General features: G+C 35.1%; 1 long non-coding RNA gene across 4 annotated transcripts; it reads right to left on the bottom strand.

Annotated features, from left to right (window-relative positions):
* Positions 1–1480: 1480 nt before the first annotated feature.
* LOC123541511 (uncharacterized) lies at positions 1481–16563 on the bottom strand. Of its 4 annotated transcripts, none has more exons than XR_006684565.2 (8): positions 16423–16563; positions 15571–15674; positions 13904–13989; positions 10353–10505; positions 9823–9976; positions 9267–9375; positions 6623–6735; positions 1481–3806 (listed from the first exon to the last, which is right to left on the bottom strand). It is a non-coding gene; the product is annotated as an uncharacterized LOC123541511 (long non-coding RNA). The 4 variants fall into 4 exon arrangements; XR_008367912.1 differs by having other exon boundaries at positions 9819–9976; positions 10357–10505; XR_008367911.1 differs by having other exon boundaries at positions 10357–10505.
* Between the last annotated feature and the right edge of the window lie 250 nt (positions 16564–16813).

The raw sequence follows: 16813 nt of genomic DNA, 5'->3' as shown, positions 1-16813 counted from the left end.
CTGAAACCAGTATACCCCCCCCTTACAACTTTGTTGTCGGGGGGTACAATAAAGTGACCCCTGGGGCGGGGTCAATTTTGACCCCGGGGTCATGATTTGAACAAACTTCGTAGAGGTCCATTAGGCAATGCTTCACACCAAATATCTAAGCTCTAGGGCTTCTGGTTTTTGAGAAGATTTTTAAAGGTTTTCCTTTCAATTGCCATGGCAACCAGAGTTCTGCATGGAATTCAATTCTTTGTAAAATTTTGAAAGGGGGCCACCCAAGGATCATTTCTGTGAAGTTTGGTGTAATTCTGCCAAGTGGTTTTCAAGAAGATTTTTTTAGAAAATGTTGACAGACGGACGACGCATGACTGACATTGAGCGGTCACAAAAGCTCACCATGAGCTTTTGGCTCAGGTGAGCTAAAATGGCAGATTTTGGGTAGTTCAAGAGCCATAATCATTAAGTGCCTGGGGGAATCTGGCCAGTAATCAAACTTGGCAGAGGACTTATTGGCAAATACATTTTGTTCCAAGTTTGGTGAAGATCAGATGAGAAATGTTCAACTTAAGCAGACAAGATTAAAAAGGCTGATTTTCAAGGGCCGTAATTCCGAAGAGGTTTGGCTAGCAATAGAACTTCATCATGGACTCATTGTCATGCAGACACATTTTGTTCAAATTTGATGCAGATTGCATGAGAAATGTTTGACTTAATATTGCGGACAAGATTTGTGACAGACAGCAGTAAATCAGCAGTGTGGGAGACATATTTTGTCCATTACAGCCATGCAAGAACAGTACCCCAATCAAATCGCGAGTATACTCTTAAAGAAGGAGGTGATTACTGGAAATTTTTATGAAAATGGTGACTTAGTACTAGCAGAAGTAAATGGACTGGTAAATGGCACACAATTCTCATGTCATTTTATCTGAACTACCGGTAATATGCATCTGTCAACTGTAAATATTGTAACAAATAAGAGAAATAATGTTTAAAGTTTATTTAGAGAAATCATCATAGACACAACAAAACTTCATTACAAAATTTGCAGCACAAAAGCATAATGTTTCATCAAGTACATATGATTTAGAGGCTTCTTGCATTAAGAGACCACTAAGTCTTGTTCAGTTCCTTTTTTATGTTATCAAAGAACAAACTATGTGGCATAAAGAGAACATGTTTTTTCCTTCCCTTTGGTGGTCTCTTAATGCAAGCTGTACTGTTGTTTTTTACCCAGCTATATTCAGTTCAGTTCAGTTTCAGTTTAAAATTCAGTTCAGTTTCTGTTTCAAATTCAGTTCAGTTCAGTTTAGTTCCAGTTCAGTTCAAAATTCATTTCTGTTCAGTTTGGTTCCAGTTTAGAATTCAGTTCAGTTTAAAATTCATTTCAGTTCAGTTTGGTTCCAGTTTAGAATTCAGTTCAGTTCAGTTTGGTTCCAGTTCAGTTCAAAATTCAGTTTGGTTCCAGTTTAGAATTCAGTTCAGTTTAAAATTCAGTTCAGTTCAAATTTATTCAGATATAAGATCCAATTATAACAGAAATACAAAGTGGTACAGAAATCAAAAATATTAGAATTAATAAATATGCAGTAAACCCTTATATGTTTGTAATCAAGCTAATACATAAATATCAGGAAAAAATGATGATCTTTCTGCCTGGGATAAACCATGAAAGTAACAATTTCACTTATTCACAAAGGAGTCCTTTAGCTTTCAATAATATGTTTAGATAAGTTTATTTCAGAAAAAAACCATTGGACCATATGGTCCATGAGGCATTTACATATAAACATATAAAATGAACATGGCAAACATTCATAGCATATTCTCATTATAAACAAATTTTAATGGAGAATGTACATACAATTTTTATATTACTGTGACTAGTTGATGAGTTTTTATCCAGCATTGATTAAATTTTCATGTAAGCTTCTAGTACAGTGTACTAGTACTAGTCCAGACTGATCTTAATGAAATGAAATATAAGATCGGTCTGGACTTATAAACAATAAGCATAATTATTAAGTTTATAAGACCCAAATTATTTGCTATTTTATGTCAAAAGAGAGAGATTCGGGATATACATTGCCTGTAATATTGAAGTTACGCTTAACAATGTATGAAAATACACAGTTAACTTAAACATAAATTAATATGTAAACATGTACATGTGGCATAAACTTTAATTATTAGCATATAAGCTGTTTTGTCTATTTTAGGAGGCATAATATACATATTTTGCCAATTTTTTCTGGATTTTAACATTTTCTGTATTTAACAGTGATACAAACTTTTGCATATTTGGGCGTAACCTATACATATTTGGTATCAACTGTATTCTTAGTTCATTATATATTTGACATTCTAATACAAAGTGGAACTCATCCTCTAAAGCATTGCATACAGTACATTTTCTATCACCTACAGGTGTGCTAATTGGTTTAATCCAATGTCCAGTTTCGATATGTAGCCTAATATATAAGTATAGTGAAATAGGATTTACATGTACACTTATAAAGTAATTAAAATTTAACAGTTTTCTCTTATAAATAATTAGGTAGGTTAAAACATAAAAAAAAATCTTTATAAATATTGTCTTGTGTACAAAAATCTACACAGATATAAAATTAAATGTCTAGTTATCACTGAGAAACTTATCACTAAGAAAAATATCACGAAGTTAATTATACAAATGAGTTGAAATGAAATTTTGTCTTTTAGCTCCTTAAAAGTTTGGGGTTTGTATACTTTACTTATAGTTTTAATTTAATCATTTTTATTCAGAAAGTCATGAAATATTTATAAAAAATATTTCAGGCATTGGACAGAAAGCTAATAGCTTACAGTAAAGGTTGTCTTCTCCTTACTTTACTAATTATACAAAGAGAACATCTGTTGCTCAAGGGTATTATTTAAAGGTTTTTACACCTTATTAAATTTTGAACAGAAGTATTTAACTATAATTAACAAATTTAAGCAAAATCAAAGAAAGTAATAACTTGTCAGCCTTAGAAAGTCTTGAGGTAGAAGTTTGTTGTGTATTTTAATCAAGGAAATGGCTAAATAATAAACAAGAACAACTAAAGTGTTTCTTTAGGCAGATTGTAAAAAGAGGGTATTAAGACTTGAAGCTATAATATAACATTTTAACAAATGATAAAATTTACAAGTTTGAATACAATGTATATTAATTTTCTTAAACATAGAGTAAAATAACACAATTCGAATTTCCAATTACAATTGTCATTTTCTACTTAAGATAATGAACACTATGGTACCAAATTTATCATAAGTATATGTCATTGCTTGAAATTTTTCTTTAACATATGAAAACTCTTGGCAGGCCTTCCCAGTTTTTCATAATAAATTTGTCTGTCTGTCAGTTATAGGCATTGTACCAGATACCAAGTAGTGTCATAGCAAGTATGACTGTTTAGGGTACAGTTTCTTGAACACTGGTAAAAAAATACTTTTTAGAAAAAAACTCAGCTGAATAATGTCCTAGTTATTTTTGTGCACAGTAGAGGTCAGACAAGAACTGGAAAATCAAATTGTCTTCCATAACGGGCTACCAAAATCACTTTAGGATCTTTTCAAGCCAAGTACACAATTTCTCTACAGTTGACTTAATACCAGGTACAGATGTGTTGGACTATTGTGCTTTTTATCATCATTGTGTCTGAATATTCCATGCAATCCTGGTGATCCTTTGTGCCTCTGGTGAAATTTCCTTTTCAGGTGTGACATAGATATATGTGCTACAGCGATTTGTTGTGGTATGCGGCTTTGTGTGACATGTGGCATCTTCCCATATTGAACTACATAAAAGAAATATCTCAATTTACTGTATATCACTCTAAAACAAGAGGGTCATGATGACCCTGGATCACTCACCTGAGTTATATGAGCTACATGTTTCAAATGTCAAACTGATGATAAAATATTAAGAAAGTCAGTAGGTCACATTCATGGTCAATGAAATTCAGTTTTACAATTTGTGGGCAATACTGAGTATGTCATCAAAATTTCAATGCTGTATCTTAAAAAACAAGGAAGTAGGTCGGTAGGTCAAGGTCACAGTTAAATGACATCATATTACTTAGGGTCATCAGGTAATTATAATTAAATAGTTTTGGAAATAGGATCAGATGATTTTTTAAGTATTTTTCCTATATAACTCACCTAATAACTAAGTGACCCCAGGGTGGGGCCTCTTTATACCCCAGGGGCATAATTTGAATAATTTTGGTAGAGGACTACTAAACAATGCATCATACCAAATATCAAAAGCCTAGATCATATGGTTTCAGACAAGAAGATCTGTAAAGCTTTTTCCTATATAAGTCTATATAAAACTTGAGACCCCCAGGGCAGGGCCTCTTTTCACCCAAGGGGTACAATTTGAACAGTTTTGGTTGAGGACAATAAGACAATGCTACAAACCAAATATCAAAGGTCTAAGTGTTGTGGTTTCAAACAAGATATTTTTCAACTTTTTTTCTATATAAGTCTATGTAAAACAAGGGACCCCCGGGGCGGGGCAATATTTAACCCTAGGGGGATAATTTGAACAATCTTGGTAGAGGACTACTAGATGATGCTACATACCAAATATCAAAGCCCTAGGCCATGTGGTTTTGTACAAGAAGATTTTCCAAGTTTTCCCTATATAAGTCTATATAAACCATGTGACCCCCGGGGCGGGGCCATATTGGACCCTAGGGGGATAACTTGAAAAATTTTGGTAGAGGACCACTAGATGATGCTACACACCAGATATCAAAGCCCTAGGCCCTGTGGTTTTGGACAAGAAGATTTTTAAAGTTTTTCCTTTCGGTTGCCATGGCAACCACAGTTCTGCATGGAATTCAATTCTTTGAACAAATTTGAAAGGGGGCTACCCAAGGATCATTCCTGTGAAGTTTAGTGTAATTCTGCCCAGTGGTTTTCAAGAAGAAGATTTTTTAAGAAAATGTTGACGGACGACGTACTACGCACGACTGACATCAAGCGGTCACAATAGCTCACCTTGTCACTTCGTGACAGGTGAGCTAATGAACTATGTGTAAAACTGATAAGCTCTTAAACAAAATGTATAAAATTCAAAACAGACAAATCTTTAAAAGCAGAAACAAGTTTTATTTCTCTAATTGGTTGAAAACCAATGAATTTCCATCAATTGAAAATCAATTATATGTATATAAAGCTATGAAACAAAATATTAAATGTTATCTTCACCAAAACACAATGCTACTAAAACAGTTATAGTATAAGCCCTAGAAGCATTGACTATGGCAAAGGCACACAGCATATCCATTCATTTGATACTGTAATGAATGAAAACAAGAGGGCCATGATGGCCCTACACCGCCCACTTGAGTTAAGTTGCTTGCTTGAACAAATTTCTTTGCTAAAGCTTAAACAAGAGGGTCATGGTGACCCTGAATCACTCACCTGAGTAATACGAGCCACATGTTGAAAATGGTAAATTGATGCTAAAATATTAGAATGTAGGTCATTAGGTCATATTTATGGTCACTGAAAGTCAGTTTTAAAATCGGTGTGCAAAACTGTACATGTCATCCAAATGTCAAGGTTTATCTTAAAAAAAAACAAAACAAGAAAGTAGGTCAGTAGGTCAAGGTGAGTCAAGTGACCCCTAATCACATGTGGTCATCAGGTAATTATAGTTAAACAGTCTAGGAAATATGATCTGATAATTTTTGAAGTATTTATTCCGATAAAACTCATATAACAAGTGACCCTCAGGGCTGGGCCTCTTTTCACTCCAGGGACATAATTTCATCAGTCTTGTTAAGAGATCAACTAGGCAAAGCTAAATACCAAATATTAAAGGCCTAAGCCTTGAACTTTCTGACAAGAAGATTTTTTCCCTATATAAGTCTATGTTAAATTTGGGACCCCAGGACAGGGCCTCTTTTCACCCCAGGCGCATAATTTGAATAATTTTGGTAGAGTAACACTAAGGAAGGCAACATACCAAATATCAAAAGCCTATGCCTTGCAGTTTCAGGCAAGAAGATTTTTTAATTTTTTTCCTATATATTGTTTTTTTAAAACTTGAGACCCACCCTGGGTAGGGCCTCTTTTCAACTTGGGGGCATAATTTGAATAATCTTGGTAGAGGACCACTAGGCAATGCAACATACCAAATATCAAAAGCCTATGTCTTGCAATTTCAGACGAGAAGAATTTTAAAGTCTTTTCCTATATATGTCTATGTAAAAAACTAGGGACCTCCACGGCAGGACCTCTTTTCACCCCAGAGTAATAATTTGAACAATCTTGGTAAAGAACCAAAAGGCACTGCAACATACCAAATATCAAAAGCCTAGGTCCTGTGGTTTTAGACAAGAAGATTTTTAAAGGTTTTTCCTATATAAGTCTATGTAAAAATTGTAATCAATTCTTTGAATAATTTTTTAAAGAATACCTTGCAAGGATCATTTCTGTGAAGTTTCATCAAAATTGGTTTGGTGGTTTAGGAGGAGCTGTTGTTTAAAGGAAATTGTGGACAGATGGACGCCGGGCGGACGCCAGACAGTGAATGATCACAATAGCTCACCCTGAGCCTTTGGCTCAGATGAGCTAAAGAGCATCCGAAGCAACTTACTTAGGTCAATGGTTTCTAGGTCAACAGTGATAATTATTGCCTCCCCTAGTTCTGTAGGTCTGAAGTTGCTACAAGGAAGTTGTATCAGTATCAACATCCCTTTTGGCCAATTCCTGTAAAGGAAATTGAAGAAAATAAACTTTGTTGTAATAATTGATTTCTGTATGCTCCATTTCAGAAAATTTACCAGCTATATCTTTGGTTAGTTGCAATCTTTATTTTGTAAAAAAAAACTAAGAAAAGATGATACAGATCTACTTCAGAGAAATCTGCCCTTGCAGGAATCAGTTTTCTCTACATGGATGTTGTTAACACTGGTGATACTATAACACAATTCCTTATACAAAGTGCAGGTCATCAGTTTAATATTGTATGTCCAGTCTGTATTCATTACAGGGCAAATAAGTCAAAACTTTAGGAATTAAAGTGTGAAAATTTATTTCTGGCAATAGTTTTGACTATTGACTGGCAAGCCATTAATTAAGTACAAACTATAATTCTCCTCATATTAATCACTGGTCAACAGTTTGCAGAAAAAAATATAAAAACTTATTTCTGAAGTCATGTGATAAAACACATTTAACAAGTGGCTAGGCAGTAAATAGTCAAAACTGTTGCCCTCCGTCTTTCAAACTTGACTACTGACCAACCGGCCATTAACCCTTATCCTGCTGGACACATATCTGCTTTAGCTACCAGTGTAGATAACTAGAAATTGCTTTTGTAAAAAAGCACATGTCTCCCCCAATGCAAAGTCCTATAGGCAACAAGACAGCAGGGGTCAGGAGGGGAAGTCAAATAGACACTGATGGTTGGCTGCAATAGGGATCATCTACTTGGCATGTCCAGTCATCCTGCTAAATTTCAACACTATTGGCCTAGTGGTTCTCAAGTCACTGTTCAGGCTCCTGTGACCTTGACCTTTGATCAAGTGACCGCAAAATAAATAGGGGTCATCTACACTGCATGTCCAATCATCCTATTAAGTTTCAACATTCTAGGTCAAGTGGTTCTCAAGTTATTCTCCAGACATGATTTTACATGACCAGGCCCCTGTGACACTGACCTTTAACAGACTGACCCCAAAATCAATAGGAATCATCTACTCTGCATGTTCAATCATCCTATGAAGTTTCAACATTCTGGATCAAGAGGTTCTGAAAATATTGATTGGAAATGGTTATCAATGTTCATGCCCCTGTGACCTTGACCTTTAACAGAGTGACCCCAAAAACAATAGGGGTCATTTATTCTGCATGAACAATCATCCTATGAAGTTTCAACATTCTGGGTCGAGTGGTTCTCAAGTTACTGACCGGAAATGCTTTTCAATGTTCAGGCCCCCGTGACCTTGATCTTTAACGGAGTGACTCCAAAATCAAGAGGGGTCGTCTACTTTGCATGTACAATCATCCTATGAAGTTTCAACAATCTGGGTCAAGTGGTACTCAAGTTATTGATCGGAAATGGTTTTCAATGTTCAGGCCCCTATGACCTTGACCTGCTGCCTTTGATGGAATGACCCCAAAAGCAATAGGGGTCATCTACTCTACATGACCAATCATCCTATGAAGTTTCAACATTCTGTGTCAAGTAGTTCTCTAGTTATTGATCAGAAATGTTTTTCAATGTTCAGGCCCCTGTGACCTTGACCTTTGACGGAGTGACCCCAAAAACAATAGGGGTCATCTACTCTACATGATCAATCATCCTATGAAGTATCAACATTCTGGGTCCAGTGGTTCTCTAGTTATTGAACAGAAATGGTTTTCAATGTTCAGGCCCCTGTGTCCTTGACCTTTGACTCCCCAAAATCAATAGGTCTCATCTACTCTTCATGATCAATCATCCTATTAAGTTTCAACATTCTGAGTCAAGTGGTTCTCTAGTAATTGATCAGAAATGGATTTCAATGTTCAGGCCCCTGTGACCTTGACCTTTGACGGATTGACCCCAAAAACAATAGGGGTCATCTACTTTTCATGACCAATCATCCTATGAAGTTTCAACATTCTGGGTCAAGTGGTTCTCTAGTTATTGATCGGAAATAGTGTTCAATGTTCAGGCCCTTGTGACCTTGACCTTTGATGGAGTGACCCCAAAAACAATAGGGGTCGTCTACTCCAGCAGCCCTACAACCGTATGAAGTTTGAAGGTTCTAGGTCAAATGGTTCTCCAGTTATTGCTCGGAAATGAAGTGTGACATACGGACGGACAGACAGGGCAAAAACAATGTCTCCCCCTCCTCGGGAGACATAATGATCAACCTGTATATCTGTGCAGTCTTATCAATATCTGAACTGTTTGCCATTCAGTCAGAAACTTTTTGGTTAGCACCCCTTTTAACAGTAAATAGCAGTGTTCAAAACTAAATGACTGACAAGTTCATTATAGAAATTTAGCAGGGTAAGGGTTAAACAAGTTTATATTGTATATTCAGTTGTCCAGTATTTCTCCTTTTACTGACCTATCCTCTGTAAGCAGACGACAATTTTCTCATATGATGCTATATGGGTAAGAAACAACTTGGTACATATTTCTTTCAGTCAAATTCATATGTAGAACATTCCCATCTAAATTTCTAGGCTTGATTTATACTCAACATTTGCACAATGATGTAAGAAAGTTATGTTTAAAAAATCACCTGACTGATAAGAAATTTCTTCTCAAGTCAACTGTGTGCACTGGTAAGTGATCGTCTCCATTTCATGTTTTTCCCCCATATGACAGTTAAGTCCTGCTTTAAAGTTAACCTAGGAGACAAATGGGTAAATGTAAACTAAAACTTAAAAGTTGAATACTGTTACTTATCTAAATTGAAATATAAAACTATTATGCATAAATATTGCTTGTTTTTACTTTCTTCCTAGTATTATGAATGCTGAATAAACATCAAGTCTGCATGATGCTACCTTATGATGGTAATACCACTAATTGCTTCCATACACAATAGTTATAGTTCAGGGGGACACAACTAGGGTACCAAAACATCATTCTGACAATGTTTGGTCAAAATCCCCCCAGTAGTTTCTGAGGAGATGCGATAACGAGGAATTGTTAACGGACGGACGGACCACGGACACAGAGTGATTTGAATAGCTCACCACCATCATGCAGATGGTGGGCTAAAAATGAAATTCTGAAACAGCAGTCTAAAAAAAAAACTTGACAAACAGTATCTTAATCATTTTGCTACCTACGAGAGGGATACATTGGCTGGAACGCTGGAATCAATGACTGCTTGTTGATGGCCACTATTAAAAGTTTCCCCAAGTTTTCTGTAGTTCTTCACCATCATCACTGTCTGTCCAATCACTGTCATTTTCCATCAGTCTCTCCTTGCAACTTCAACTTCTAAAACAAATAATTCATGTACTACAGAGAATTTCATGAGCTTCAAAAAATGTGCAAGCTGGCATTAAATTTAATAATCTTATAATTTTAACCCTTACCATGCTGGCACAAATGATTCTGCCTTAGTGCCCAGTGTAGATCATGACCAGCCTGCACATCCATGCAGTCTGATCATGATCTGCACTATTTGCCATTCAGTCAGTATCGTTTTGGTATGCAACCCTTTTATAAGATAATGGTACTGTCCAAATTGAAATATGCACAAGTTCATTATAGAAATTTAGCAGGGTAATGGCTACTGTGAAAAAAATGAAATTCTGAAACAGCAGTCTAAAAAAAAAAAACTTGACAAACAGTATCTTAATCATTTTGCTACCTACGAGACGGATACATTGGCTGGAACACTGGAATCAATGACTGCTTGTTGATGGCCACTATTAAAAGTTTCCCCAAGTTTTCTATAGTTCTTCACCATCATCACTGTCTGTCCAGTCACTGTCATTTTCCATCAGTCTTGCAACTTCAACCTCTGAAGAAAAATAATTCATGTACATACATACTGCAAAATACAAACATGTAGCTTGTAAAATGGATTCCATCAAAATAAACATATAATACACTAATAAACATACTAGGATTTTATCATATTTAAGGTTTAGGAGTATATCATCAAAACACAGAAATATTTGATAAATGAACACCATCTTTACCAATATTTTACCTGACCATTACATGTTCTGCCGTACTGTCTCATGCGACGGATACTTAAAATATTCTGAAACTAGAATGTGTCTGTAGGACACAGGATGTGCCCCCCACTGGCACATTTGTCACAAATAAGGGGCAATAATTCAAATGTTTGCAGTCTTAATGGGGTATAGCCTCAACAAACATTTTATGAAAAGGATTCATTATTCTAGGCCCTATACTTTTTGAGCTATGAGCATTTCAAGGGCCATAACTCTGTAATAAGAGCTAAGATTCTCAAGAAGAATGCTAAGTGTGCAAGGTCACATCACGTTAAAGACTCCAGCAAGGTTTCCTGAAGCATTTTTAATACTTTTTGAGCTAGGCACATAATTAGTTGAAAAAGTGCATTTTTTTACTATTTCAGGGGCCACAACTTTAAAAATAGGGTGTGGAGCCAGACAAAAAATTAAAGGTGTGCACGTTTATATCATGATAAAGACTTAAGCAAGTTTTCAACCATTTGTATTAAATACTTTTTAAGCTAGGTGCATCACAAGGTGAAAAAGTATATTTTTGACTATTTCAGGGGCCATAACTCTAAAAATAGGGGGTGGACCAAAATGAAAAATAGGAGGTGCGCAAGTTCATATCATGATTAAGACTCATGCAAGGTTTCATGAATCTATATCAAATACTTTTTGAGCTAGGCATGTCACAAGGTGAAAATGTGCATTTTTGACTATTTCAGGGGGCAATAACTCTGAAAATAGGGGGCAGACCCAGATGAAAAATAGAAGGTGCACAAGTTCATATCATGATTAAGACTCATGCAAGGTTTCATGAATCTATATCAAATTCTTTTTGAGCTAGGCGTGTCACAAGGTGAAAATGGCCCCCCTTTGAAAATGAATGCCATTTGTAAAGAAATAAAAACAAACAATTGCTGAAAACTGTGTTCCACCTACTTATGTGAAATTTCACCAGTTGTACACTAGTATTGCAAATGCATCAAAACAAACATAATTATGTAACAGTTCTTTGAAAATGGTGAGTTTTTAAAGGTGTTTGACTGTCCAGAAGTGGGACCCCTTTAGGCAGTCCTCTTCCAGAATTCATGTTTATATTAGTATACTGACACTTGTTTCGCAGAGTACGGGTAATATACATGTTTTACATGCTGTTCAATTTTCGTTTGAAACAACTCTTTAGGTGTTGTTTGATTTTTTTTCCTCAAAACATAAGGCTAAGCCTCAATACATTCAGAACAACTTTAGACAAGAGGGTCATTGACCCTAAAGTGCTCACCTGTGTACAAGGCTTCAAGTGTGTTTGTATAACGTGTAATTTCTTCTATGTTAGCCTATATTTTATACATGTCACACACTTTTTTGAACTTAGGGCAATAATTTGAACAACTACTTATGGATTCAGAGAAAAAAATCCAAAGTTTCTTATACATAAGCCTTTAGTAAGTACGTCATTCACAGGGTCATGCCATTTTTGACCTTTGGGCATTTATTTGGACAATTTCGGTAGAAAGTCAAATCCTTATGACACATGCCAAATATCAAAGCTCCAGAGGAAAAAAATAAAGTCTGATAGCTGAAAACCTATTTTTAACCAAAAAAAACCCTGTATGTTCTATGAATCAGAACCATTTGAACAACATTGAAAAAGAGTTACCCAAAGATCATTTGTGTAAAGTTTCATGAAAATCCATTCAGTGGTCTTGGAGATGTTGTTACAGGAAATTGTTGATCAAAAGTAACCACACCCTCTGGCAGCCATGCTTTTTGACTAATCAGAAAAATCTGAATACTATTTGTAGAAGGTCACACAAAGACAATTTATGTGAAATTATTTCAAAATCAGGCTCACAGTTTTATACAAGGAGACTTTCTAAGTTTGTTTGTTTGTTTGTTTTGGGTTTAACGCCATTTTTCAACAGTATTTCAGTCATGTAACGGCAGGCAGTTAACCCAACCAGTATTCCTGGATTCTATACCAGTACAAACCTGTTCTCCACAAGTAACTGCCAACTTCCCCACATGAATCAGAGGTGGAGGACTAATGATTTCAGACACAATGTTGTTTATCAAATAGTCACAGAGAACATACACCCCGCCAGAGGATCGAAATCGCGACCCCGAGATCCGCAGACCAACGCTCTTACCTACTGAGCTAAGCGGGCGGGCTTTCTAAGTTTATAATACAGATATAGGGAAAAGTGACCAAGCCCTCTGGCAGCCATGTTTTTTGATGAATCAGAATAATCTGAACAACCTTGGTGGAGGGTCACATAAGGATTATTTGTGTAAAATTATTTCAAAATTAGGCCAGCAGTTTCACACATGATTTTTAATGTTTCCACTAAATACATATAGGGAAAAGTGACCAAACCCCCTGACGGCCATGTTTCTTGACGAATCAAAATAATTTGAAAAATCTTGGTAGAGAGTCACGTAAGGATCATTTGTGTAAAATTACTTCTAAATCAGACCATCAGTTTAGAAGGAGATGTCATTTGATGATTTTTCTATTTTAAGCTCTAGGGGACCAAATGTGCGACCAAGTGGAACTGTTTGAACAACTTTGGTAGAGGACCACCCAAGCAACATCCAGGCAAAGTTTCATTAAAATCCTTTGTGGTTTTGGAGAAGAATTTCTTTAAACATAATTTTCAAGGACGGACGACTTGACGCATGCACATACACAGACAACAGACACAGTGTGATCACAATATGTCACTTTGTGCTCCAGTGAGCTAAAACATAGGACTGGGATGATTACTAGTTAAAACCAGTTTCAATTTCGCTAAACAAGTAATTGCTCTCAAACAATAGAAAACAGGAGTTGTATTTTATACATTTCTTTGACCAGCACATAGATCCACAGTATATTTCCACTAAACACATCAACTGAACTGATTATACTCTCGGATTTGCATGTCACGAGTTATTTAAAATAAGATACACCAAAATATGACTTATTAATCGTCACACTGCTAGCAAATGATAAAGTTTCTTATGAAGTCAGCTGCTGGAAGTACCTTGATACGGTTGTCAGAAAAGGAAACAGTATTTTGAATATAGTGGCTGATTAACCAGTTCAATACCATTTCAAACAAATGATTAACCAATTTCAAAACTATTAAATCATCCCAGCCCTACTAAAAAAAATAATGCTTATTTGTCTGTTACTGATTAACACTGAAGAACATCAAAATTTCATATGTACCTAAGAGATGAAGATCTGTCTGGCCACGGGCATACTCCACGAACTTCCATAATGTCGACCATACCATTATGTGCTTCTGAAGATTCCTGGATAGAAAATATCTCAATGAAACAAAATATAACAGCATATATAAACCTCAATTAAAGGGAATTCCTATAGTTTTTTATGCGCATCTTTCTGCGCAGCCGACACTTTCTATGGAAAACTGAACTGAAGTCAACATTTGTTGAAACATGTTACAGACAATCTTAAATATGAGGAATCTTGAATGAAATAACATTTTTGATAAGTTTTATCAGTAATCAAATGTCGATTCTGGTTTATGTTGTATTGACAAGTATCATGCCTGACAGGTAATTTGCTATTTTTGTGGTTCAAGTGTTTTCACATGGCATTTTAGTACAAAGACAGTGTTGTTCATATAATGATAGATAATTAACTTTATACTGATAAGACAATATCACCTTTCAGATTATTTAGTATTCAATTATAGAAAGAATTAAGAATTTTTTAAACTTTTTTTTAACTTCTAGCAGACATACATGTAATCAACTTGGCCAGGTTCACGCCATTTTCCGTCCGAACAGGTGTTGTATTCTAGCGATCTTAACATAAAATTTAGCCTGGTGACCCATACATTTTTAGCCATTTTTATGCTCACAATACAATTATCTATTCACAAGAAAAACAGGAAAAAATTCTATGAAAGTTTTTTCAAAATTAAAAAAAAAATATTCTTCACTATGGGTATTTTTCATTGAAAAAAGTTCACAAAAATAAATATGAAACAATATTTTTTATCATTTGTACCCATTATTGTAAGGATAGAATTTTACAAAAATGACTATGATATCAAATAAGTATATAATAAAATCTGTAAAAACAAAAAAAAAAAATTATTGTGCTGTCTTGATGTATATTTTGGTTGGTATTTATAAAAATGCAGAACATTTTGAAAATTTTGAAAATTCGCTGGCAGTTTCTGCAACAATGGGTGCGTTCAAAACAATTTTTCACAAAAACAAGCCTGGTGACCTATTGTTTTTATTTGTTCATTGTTTTCAGCACAAATTTTCCTATCATATATGTGAATTTAAGAAAATTTTGTGAAAGGAAAAAAACTATAGGAATAGATTACTGTAAAATCATTTAAATTTGTGAGCATGGACTTTAGTGATTTTGGTCAAAACTGCAATTTTGTGGGGATATGAATTCATGGATTTCAAATTCTGAACACAAAATGGATGGGAATTTTACTTGTTTGTTTGGATTAAATTTCGTTGAGTGACTCAACCAAGAAATCCAAGAAAATAAGTCCCTCATGAATATTTATGATTTCACAGTATACAAATTCTTTTATCTTAATAGTTCACTAAAATGTATTTTCAGCTGGACTGTGAAGAAAATTTGAAACCGTTCTTTTATAATTTTGATTCCTCTAGCAGTGGGATAAGAACAGTACTGGTGTCTCACAAGGAGGTAAACTTTCTGCATTTTTGACATCAAACGTACAACCTCCCCATTGAAGTGATGATATGAAATACTTTTGGATCTGTATGCAAAGATTCTACAGCATAACAATGATGGAAACTATTCTGGGTTTTTGTATAATGAGATGCTTTTTTTTTTGTTTTTGTTTTTTACAGAACACAGTAAGTAAAGCTTACTCCATTTTTTTACAGGTAGCAGAACACAGTAAGTACAGCTTACTCCATTTCTTGTTTTAATGAATCTACTGCAACTTGAGGACCTCCTAGGCTGTCCACATTGGCTGAAATAAAACATTTCATTGATCTTTTTTGCATTTAGGCCAAAAGGTTAAACAAATGTGAAAACCAGAACAGGAATAAAGCCTAGGTTGAAATTTATGCCTTTCAACTGGCTCAAGCTATGAACCGTATCAAATTAGGAACTGTCACCTTAATTACCTTTCTAACTAGGTATGATTTTGGGAATTTACAATTTCACTGTCTTTAAATAAAATCTGTATTTCTATTTTTAATAGGCAACTCTACAATGAATCACAAAAATCATTGAGTACCAAAGTTTTTGTTGATATGGAAAAATTTATTCGTAAACATATAAAGAAACAGCTGTCACAACAGACAGCATGCTCAACTTCTGCAGTAACTGCCAACTTCTCCAAATGAATCAGCAGTGGAGGATGAATGATTTCAGACACAGTGTCTTTTATCAAATCATCACAGACAACATATGCACCGCCCAGGTATCAAACTGACAATGCTGTAATCAATCTGTATATCTATGCTCTCTCTACAGCATCTAATCATTTACTAGGTATGCTTCATGAAATATTTCTGCAAGAAGGTTGAGAAAAATAGCATCATGAATTGACCTGAAATTCTAAGAAAAAAAATGGGGCATAATTCATAATATATTAATGCCAGATTTATGGATCTTGTATCTGGGTGATGATATGGGACAGTTGTTTTAAGTTTGAATCAAGTACGATTGCTCTCCATATACTTCATAATAGTTGAGCTAAAAACAATTCATACCATGTATCTCAAGCTGGAAACAGCTGAACTTCACTGCGCTTTTCCCACTGATGTAGTATGTATTGAAATCTGCCTGTTCCACTTCCACTGATGTGTATACAGTCAAACCTGTCTTAAAGACCACATCTGAACAGAGACCACAGAGAAAACATGTGTTTTGTTTCCCATTTTAACATTAACAGTGTATTTTAACCTGTGAATAATGACCACCTCCCAAAAAAGACCACATTTTGGCTCTCCCAAGGGTGGTCTTTATAGACAGGTTTGACTGTACTTCAGTCTGCTCCCTCCACTCTCCTATATACCAGCTCTTCTGCCAAAGTTCCTTGGCAGTTGTAGAATCATGTTGTAGATTACCTTTGAATAAACCAGGAATTTTGCTGTTTCTTTT

This window comes from Mercenaria mercenaria, chromosome 16 (genome assembly GCF_021730395.1).
Source record: "Mercenaria mercenaria strain notata chromosome 16, MADL_Memer_1, whole genome shotgun sequence".
Taxonomy (NCBI): Eukaryota; Metazoa; Mollusca; class Bivalvia; order Venerida; family Veneridae; genus Mercenaria; species Mercenaria mercenaria.
The sequence above is the reverse complement of the archived record's forward strand: the minus strand, read 5'-3'. Positions and strand labels throughout refer to the sequence as shown.